Source organism: Martes martes (genome assembly GCF_963455335.1).
Source record: "Martes martes genome assembly, chromosome: 2".
NCBI lineage: Eukaryota > Metazoa > Chordata > Mammalia > Carnivora > Mustelidae > Martes > Martes martes.
In genome coordinates this window covers 150,463,775-150,473,185 of record NC_137889.1, presented here as the reverse complement: position 1 = coordinate 150,473,185, position 9,411 = coordinate 150,463,775, and the positions used below count along the sequence as shown (strand labels likewise).

Below are 9,411 nucleotides of genomic sequence, written 5' to 3'. Positions count from 1 at the left end.
CAGACTCCACAAGGAGCACAGAGTCCCCATGTATGGCTTGATCTCACAACCCTGACATCATGACCTGAGCCGAAATCAAGAGTCAGGTGCTAAACCTACTGAGCCACCCAGGCATTCCTGGAGTGTCTTTGTTTTTCTTTTTTTTTTTTTTTTAAATTTTTATTTATTTATTCGAGAGAGAGAGAACAGGAGCAGGGAGGAGGGGCAGAGGGAGAGGGAGAACCTGAGCTGAGGCAGACACCCAACCAACTGAGCCACCTAGGTGCCCCCTTCTAGAGTGTCTTTTAAAACCTAATTCAGATCATGTCTTGCCTATACATAATATTCTTCAATTGCTTTCCATTTCACTGAGAAAAACCCAGAGGCCCTATGAGGGTCTATAGAGCCCCTCATGATTTGGTCCCCAAATAGTTCCCTGGCCTTCTTTATTATTACTCTTTCTATAGCACTTATCTTTAAAATATTATAAGCCTTATTGTCTCTCTCCCTGCCAGAACATAAGTTCCACTATAGAATGATCTTTGCTTTCTTCATTTTGTATCCCAAATGTCTCTCAAATAGTTCCTAGACTTAACAGAAGTTCACTGAATTTGTGTTAAATCAATGTGAAGGTACATTATGATTTTATTAGTATTTAAATATAAACAAAACAAAAACAAAGTTATCACAGACAATGCTCTATCAACATCTAAATGCAGCATAGAAAAATATCACAAAATAAGAAACACAAAAGCAAAAATCAGGTAAGATTTATTTAATGTGATCGGTGTGCTTCCCTGTTCATAAGTTCACTCCAGTCTGGAACACAGGAGGACAATGCTACCCGCATAGCTGCTGCACCATTCAATCCATTTCTTTCCTTTGTTTTTAAGTGGGTTAAGATGGAAAACCCTAGCTCACACAAGCTAGCTGTTGTGAGTGGTCATAATAATGGGACACTCTTCCTACTTAGCAAAGTCTTTCTTTACCTTAATCCAAAATGCTGATAAACTTAATGTTTCATAATCACTCTTCAATGTATAAGAAGAACTGAGCTGCAGTAATTCACTTTCTTCTTCAGGCTCCAAGTTTAACTCAATTATTGATTCTGGGTTTCGAAAAGCAAATAGATGTCTAACCCAGCAGTTTTCGCTCAACATTTCAAATTTCTCTTCTGGGAAGAAATGGTTAAAAGTTTGAGACAGAGAAGTGAGATGCAACAATATCTCTAATTTTATTTCTTTCAAAATGTTTTCAGTAATAATATTCTCAATATGTTGCAAAAATCTTGGAAACATGTAGTAGCTAGGACTGTTGCTTTTAAGTCTCACTTGCGGTAACAATGATGTCTTTCAGAATCCCTGGATACGTTCAACATATTGGAATATATCACTATTTTTCCCCTGTAGTTTTAAACTCAGTTCATTAAGAATGCCAAAAATATCAGTTAAATATGCCAATTTCATTACCCAAATATCATCTTCAAAAATACTTGCCAAATGAGATTTTCTTGCAGTAAGAAAAATGTGAATCTCATTCCTGAGTTCGTAAACCCTGCTTAGTATTTTCCCGTGAGATAACCGACGGACTTGGGTATGATATAGTAAGTGGGTATGATTAGTTCCAATCTCTGAACAAAATGTTTCAAGAAGCTGGTTATTTAGTGAGCTTCCTTTAATAAAGTTAACAACTCACTGCATTTTTCAATACTCCCATGAGATTCTGTGGGATTTCTCTGGATGCTAAAGCTTCATGATGTATAAAACAATGATTCCACACAGCACCATTATTAGTAACTTCCAGCAATTTTTTAATTACTCCGCTATGTTTTCCTGCTATGCGTGCTGCTCTGTCACTTGTAATTCCTTTGCAGTTTTTCCACTTTAATTTATATTGACCAACAATACACTTTTCTAATTCTGTGAAAATATCTAATCCACTTAGGTGTGAGGTTATATTTAAACAACACAAGAAATCCTCTATAAAATCATCTTGCCACACATATCTGACATAAACTAAGAGTGTTGTGCAACTCCCTGTATCAGTGCTTTCATCAAGCTGGACTGCAAAATCTATACCAGACTGCAACCGAGCAAGAAGCATTGTTTCTAAATGTTCCGCAATAGTACAAATGTGGAGAGATACTATGTTATCACTAGATATCATTTTTAATTTATCAGCGGATTTGTCATCAAAAATTGTGCGTACCATATCCAAACATGCTGGGAGAATTATTTTTTCGGCAGCTGTGTTAGCCATTTTCTCTTTTGCTACTCGATATGCAATTAAGTATGATGATAATAAGGCTTTCTCACTAACGGCAGTAGAACCAAGAAATTGTGTTGACAACTTTACATCTTTTTTCTTTCCTTGAAAATATTCAAGAGGCTTATCAATAAGTTCAGCATGCTGAGTTTCTAAGTGTCTTTTTAATTTTGAAGGTTTTAAGCTTTCATTTGCAAGAATATTATTACAAATAACACACTGAGGTCTGTCATTTTCAAAGGGTTTTTCACATTTGATAAAACTGTATTTTAAATAATCTTCATTATAACGTCTTGCACTTAATTTTTTCTTTTTGAAATGTGGCTCAAACGAAGTTGAAGTCTGCAAATTAGAGTCAATATTTTTCTCAATATTGTCACTATTCACATTTCCAGATCCAGCAGTTGAACTTGAACATGCTTCTGCATATTTCACTTCATTTTTCCTCTTTCTTTTAAAACAGATATGATCCATTTTAAAAGTAATTTTGATTAAAATGTTTTAACTGCCACTTAACAAAAAATAAATTTTATATATATATATATATGTGCATATAAATATAGCCTAGATAACATCTTTCCAAAAAAATGCAGTTTGCAAATGCATCTCAGTTGAACATCTGAGAATTCACATCTAGTTGCAAGTCATGGTAACATAAAACTAGACTGCTCACCAACTTATTATGAAAACTGAACAAGACATCAGTGGACAAAGGACTGAAAAACCATTTCTTAGTCAGTACACATTCTATTCATTATATGCGCTCCATTAATTACCTTTTCACATATTGAAATTGACCTTAGTATTCCTTGCAGCACAATTCTGGCAGAGGATTCATACAAACACCTGATACTTTATATTTTATTTTATTTAAAAAAAATTTCATTGTGACTCACAGAACTGATTGCATGACCTACTGATGGGTCACATACAGAATGTGAAAGATACTGATACAGAGACATTTTCCTCTGCCGTGTTGAGCTTGAGTATGTCTATTTGATGATCAAAGCAGCAAGCTAATGTGCTCGACTGTTGGCTGGTACAGGAACTTCCTTGAAGTGGTAGGAATATATCTTATCTTTTCATTCTTGATATTTTTTGATGGGAAGAGTTTTTAAGAATGTCAGTATGATCTGACCCAGTGAGGATCCAGGGAGGCTTTCCACAGGTAGGTCAACTACCAGGTTGGACCTGATGATATATTTTTAGAACTTTATTGGAATGCATCCTTGACCTGGGAATAAAAGCAGAGATATGACGTCAAAGCTTTATAATACAAAGAGTATTACTGCCAGCTATGACAACCTTCAAGACCTCCAAGATCATGGATGCTGAAGCAAAAAGCCTAAGGCTCTTCTCATCACTATGCTGTAACAGCTTAGGCCTATTTCTGTAAGGCAAATCACCTAAACCAAGACTGGTAAGTAGAAAAAATGTCAGTAAAGCCTGGAAGTCAGCTCCAGGAGTTGGAAAGTACACTTACAAAGCTGAATACAGTAAGTCATGGAGGAACATAGTTCATTCACCATTACATACTTCCTCTTAGCTCGGTTTGGTTATGTCCATCTTAAAAGCACAGGTATCCCCCACTTTCTAAAAGTTCATGTTATGCTATTTCACTTTTAGGACAGACCTACGTTAATATCTATTTTTGTTAACTCAAAGAAATCCAAAGAAGATTTTAACTTTTATAAAAAAAAGCTGTTACTGTACTAATGTAGGTCTTTGATAAAAGTGAACTGGCATAACAAACTTTCAGAGAGCAGGGGATTTCAAGAGGAATGCTCTCCTTTTGCAGGGGAAACCTCACTTAATGCACTGCTCTCGTTGATCCTGGTGTATCTCCGTCTTAGCACTGTAACAAAGCACTTCCTTACACACCCTTCCATCAAGTTGTTTCACCCTTCTGGAGGAGGGGGGTATAGCCTTATATTTACTGTAATGTTTGTTAGAAATTCAACGACTTGGGGCACCACGGTGGCTCAGTCAGTTGAGCATCGACTCTTGGTTTGGGCCCAGGTCATGATCCAGGAGTCCCGAGACTGATCCTTTCTTGGGCCGCCTGCGCTCAGCTGAGTCTGCTTGGAATTCTTTTCCTCTTCCTCTCCCTCCTCCTCTCCTCCCCCCCATTCACATGTGCCATGTCTCTGTCAAATAAATAAATAAATAAATAAATAAATAAAATAGGATAATCAAAGAGATCCTATTTCATAATAAACTGCATATAATATTAAGTAGTAGAAAGAATGGTCCTATAAAAACATAAATGTAAACTATGTTTAGATTTAGCTTATAAAGCTTAACACCTAAATCTACCTAAAAATAACTCACATAAAAATACTAATATCTTATTTATTATTATAGGTATGAATTATTATTCTTTTAGACAAAACAGCTGTCATTTAGTGATTCTGGTCTTTTATATTTTTATTACTTCTATTTCAACCCAGTCCTCCTTGGGAGTTTATAATTGGCTATGCTTCAGACTCTTGTATCCAAAAAGTATTCTTAAAGAGCTTACTCCCTCGGGACGCCTGGGTGGCTCAGTGGGTTAAGCCTCTGCCTTCGGCTCAGGTCATGATTTCAGGGTCCTGGAATCAAGTCCCGCATGGGGCTCTCTGCTCAGCATGGAGCCTGCTTCCCCCTCTCTCTCTGCCTACCTCTCTGCCTACTTGTGATCTCTCTTTCTCTGTCAAGTAAATAAATAAAATAAAATAAATAAATAAATTAAAAAAAAAAAGCGCTTACTCCCTCTCCTAAATCAGGTAATTCACTTACAGTAATAGAGGTAATGTATTAGGGTACAGACCTGGTAGATGGGATAATGAAAGCATGGGGAAGTTCTTTTTTCTTTTTTTAAGTTGATTTATTAAGTAATCTCTGCCCCCAATATGAGGCTCTAACTCATGACCCCACGATCAATAGGTGCATGCTCTTCTGACTTGGCCACCCAGGCACCCTGGGGTTAGTTCTTCTCTAACTGAAAAAGGATGCAAGAGATAAGCTAAATGGAACACATACATAAGTAGAAAATGGTGCAAGTTTGATAGAGAGGGTATAAATAGTTTTCTAGGAAAGTGGTACTATGAATAGTCTAGGAAAATGTTTTAGGATTTTAAGCTGTATGCATGATTATCTTATATGCTTAATGCAACGATCATTATTGCTGTAAGCTTAATAGATGGTCTTTAGTTTCCTGCCACGAATTCTTACCTCTTAGATGTATCTCCATGGTGTTATTGAATATTTTCTTTTAAACACAGCAGGGGCACCTGCGTGGCTCAGTGGGTTAAGCCTCTGCCTTCGGCTCAGGTCATGATTTCAGGGTCCTGGGATCAAGCGCCACATCAGGCTCTCTGCTCAGCAGGGAGCCTGCTTCCCCCTCTCACTCTGCCTGCCTCTCTGCCTGCTTGTGATCTCTCTCTCTCTCTCTGTCAAATAAATAAATAAAATCTTAAAAAAAAACCACAGAGCAATATTTATGTATTTATTTATTTATTTTTAAGTAAATGCTGCCCCCAATGTGGGGCTCAAACTCACAGCTTTGATCGGTTTCCTCATAATTCAAAAACCTCTAATGGTTCTGAGCTAGTGCATCCTCGTCAGGACAATAACCTTTAAATCTAAGCCTTATCTTATCTCTCTAGATGTCTCCTTCATCCCATACCTTCAAACAATTCTACATTTTAAGCTCTAAGACTATTGAAGTTCTTGAAATACATCATGCACTTCCATGATTCTGCTTCTGACTAGTATTCTGTTTGTATCGAATACCTGTAAGTCATTTAAAATTCTCTTCATTCTTTTTTTTTTTTTTAAGATTTATTTATTTGACAGATCACAAGTAGGCAGAGAGGCAGGCAGAGAGAGAGAGGAAGGGAAGCCCAGGAGCCCTAAATTCTCTTCATTCTTGAAATGATATAGCTCAAATGCTAAAGCATTCATCCATTTAACTAACATTTAAGTACTTACAATGTACCAGGCACTGGGCATACAAAGCCCCCCCCCCCCCAAAAAAAAGATAGTGAAAAATTAATATAAGGGGATATCTGTTCAGTTCTTATAATGAATGAACCAGAATTACATCCCACTGATAAAGATTAAGAACATTAAGTAAACAAGGGGTGCCTGGGTGGCTCAGTGGGCTAAAGCCTCTGCCTTCAGCTCAGGTCATGATCCCAGCGTCTGGGGATCGAGCCCCGCACGGGGCTCTCTGTTCAGCAGGGAGCCTGCTTCCTCCTCTCTCTGCCTGCCTCTCTGCCTACTTGTGACCTCTGTCCGTCAAATAAATAAATAAAATCTTAAAAAAAAAAAAAGAACATTAAGTAAACAAGCAAACTGCAAAAGGATATCACATTACTGGTTGTTAAAATTATGCAAAACAGTACTATGTATGAAATTAAACATAAAGGTGCTTGGGGGAGTGGTTACCTAGCGCAAGAGGGAACAGAATGAAATTGCGTGGAGTAGACAAAGGACTTCAATTTATATTATCAAACAATTTATGTTATTTATTTCTCCAGTTAGATGGCGAGTACACAACGTTTGAGTTACACTTCTGTTTCTTTTGTCTAAAATAATCCTACTTTTTAAAAGAATCTATAAGGCTTGATTCCCTCCTGCAGGCATTGCTGATCCGTCTCATAACCAGTAACTTAAAATGACCTTCCATCTCTTGGACTCTCTCTTGTTTCCCTTTATGCACGCCATTAGTACCCTAGACCTTAAGGATAGAAGTTCCAGGTATCACCTCTGGGTATATTCACACGTTATCCACTTCAGCAGATTCCTGTTCTCTGCAGCCCTCTCAGGCCCACCATGCCTTCTAAGAATTTCTGCCTGACCCTTTCAGCCAACCCTAGAATAGCTCCCCTCAAATCCTTGATTGCTATTCCCCTTCTCCCGGGAGACCTCAACTCGTCCCTTGAGCAAAACCAGAAGGTGCCTCCCCCAACGAACCCTGGAATATCTCCCCTTAGAAGTCTGAGGTTCAGTCATATCACAGGCTGCCTTTCTCCTCACCTCCAGCCCAGAGCAGGAAGCCTCGCGTTTCGCCTGTCGAGCGGCGATTCAGCGCGTCCCCCAATTCCCAGCGCAACACCACTTCCGGCCGAACCTTACCACCCATAAACATCTCACTTCCAGAAGGAAAAGGACAGGCTCCGCCTTCTGCGCACGCGCCAAACCAGAGGCCCGGTCCGTCTCTTCCCTGTCCAAGCTCTCCTGCGGCAGTCTCGCGGTATTTCCTTCTCCCGCGGGAGTTACTTGAACGCTCGGGCGGTAATTCCAACTTGGGGGCTCAGCTGCGGGTAACCCGATCCTAAGGCGGCTTTGTAGACTTGACCTGTTCCGTAGGGCCCCTGCACCCCGGAGCGGACGAGGCTTGTCCCGGCCAGGTCCCGCCGCCATGAGGGCGGGGAAAGAGCCGCTGCCGGTTGAGGCCTTCCAGCGGACGCAGCAGCCGCACCAGAACAAGGTCACCAGCGCTGAGCCGCACGTACCGCACGGTAAGTGCGGCCCCGGGTCTCGGCTGCCGCCCCTCGCCCTCCTGGGACCAGCTTCCCCCAGGAGCCTCCCGTGGCCCTCCGGACTCCAACCTTCTGAACCTTCCCGACCCAGTTCAGAGAGGTCTGGAGGTCAGCCCGACGTCGCCCGGGCACCCCCTCTCCCCAGGGGCCTCCGGCCGCCCCTTCCACCCCCTCCTCCCGCGGACCCCCGAGTGACTCGTGAGCGCACGCACATTCCGACAGTCTTTATAAGAGGATTGTAGTGAATTTTGAATTTTCGTACCATTTTACCTTGTTTACTTATTTAGAGACCAACATTGTATTTAAAAAAATTTTTTTTTAAGATTTTATTTATTTGACAGAGAGAGATCACAAGCAGGCAGAGAGGCAGGCAGAGAGAGTGAGAGGGAAGCAGGCTCCCTGCCCAGCAGAGAGCCCGATGCGAGGCTCGATCCAAGCATCCTGAGATCATGACCCCAGCCCAAGGCAGCGGCTCAAACCACCGAACTACCCAGGCGTCCGGAGACCAACATTGTATTTAATGATCACAGTTTGGTGTCTCTTTAGGTTAAGAGTTCACTGATTTTAACATAAGTCTGCATTTCATTAACCAGGTTTAAAATACATACATAAATACAAATTTGTATTTCTGCCCTGTAATGATTTTAACAAAACACACTTCTTTGTTATTGACAAAATCAGTGTGTAAGTAAGCGCATCTTTGCTACAAACCAGCTATTTTTCAGGTTGATATACTTAATACTTAATTGGCTTTTATTATGGTTTTAAGAAATAGAAAAAAATAGACTAGATAGACTGGAGGAGCAAGGTGTTGGTGGAGCTGGGGACCTAAATTTTCCCAGGAATTCAGCTAGGTATCAAACCATTCCGAACACCTACAAACTCAACAGGATTTTGAAGAGAAGAATAGCAGCAATTCTAGGAACAGAAAAGCGACCATTTTCTGGAAGGTTTAAAAAGATGACAGAAGAATGATGTTGAACAAATATATATGGTTGGCTAATTTATTCAGAGGGAAAAAGATAGAAAAAAATTTCTTTTTCTCAAGCTAATTTTTCTTATTTGGCAGGATTACACAAATATTTTTTTTAAAAACTATTTCACTGGATGTTTAATTTTTTTTTTTTTTTTAAGATTTTATTTGTTTGACAGAGATCACAAGTAGGCAGAGAGGCAGACAGAGAGAGAGAGAGGGAAACTGGCTTCCTGCTGAGCAGAGAGCCTGAGGTGGGTCTCCATCGAATGACCCTGAGATCATGACCTGAGCCTAAGACAGAGGCTTAACCCACTGAGCCACCCAGGTTTCACTGGATTTTTAAAAACATTTTTTGATTAGTAAATATTTTACATGCTCCAAGTTTATAGAAAGAAATTCACCGAGAAGACTCGCTCCTTTCCTAGTCCCCATCCAGTATTTTCCCTCAGTCTTTTACAGATAACCATTTTTAACTAGTTTCTTGTTTACCCTCAGGTCTTCATGCAAATACAAGCAAATGTGAATATGCGTTCTTATTTCCTTTCATTTCTCCTTCAAGATTTTCTACATTGTTCTGCACTTTGCTTTTTTCTTTTTCTTTTTTTTTTTTTTAAGATTTTATTTATTTGCCAGAGAGAGAGTACACACAAGCAGGCAGAGAAG

The 9,411-nt window shown here is 39.7% G+C and overlaps 1 long non-coding RNA gene across 1 annotated transcript; it reads right to left on the bottom strand.

Moving 5' to 3' along the window:
* Positions 1-3,116: 3,116 nt before the first annotated feature.
* LOC308338889 lies at positions 3,117-7,411 on the bottom strand. Its single transcript, XR_013966443.1, has 3 exons — positions 7,267-7,411; positions 5,458-5,573; positions 3,117-3,478 (listed from the first exon to the last, which is right to left on the bottom strand). It is a non-coding gene; the product is annotated as an uncharacterized lncRNA (long non-coding RNA).
* Between the last annotated feature and the right edge of the window lie 2,000 nt (positions 7,412-9,411).